The sequence below is a fragment of the Apis dorsata genome, unplaced genomic scaffold, assembly GCF_000469605.1.
Source record: "Apis dorsata unplaced genomic scaffold, Apis dorsata 1.3 scaffold_840, whole genome shotgun sequence".
Taxonomy (NCBI): domain Eukaryota; kingdom Metazoa; phylum Arthropoda; class Insecta; order Hymenoptera; family Apidae; genus Apis; species Apis dorsata.
The window spans coordinates 116,187-116,390 of record NW_006263966.1 but is presented as its reverse complement, the minus strand read 5'-3'; positions in this window follow the sequence as shown (position 1 = coordinate 116,390).

Here is a 204-nt window from a genome sequence, read left to right as displayed (position 1 = left end):
TAGTCAATTCTTATTCTATTTGTATTCTTTTCATATTATATTTGCTTTCCTTGTCTATTATTTATTTCATTCGAGAGATGGCGCTGATTTCTCAATTTTTAATCTATTTCTATCTTTCTCTCATTATTCGCTCTCTTTGTCTGTATTCAATTTACGAAAATTATACGTTCAAATCGTCAATATTTGTCTTTATGATATAAATAT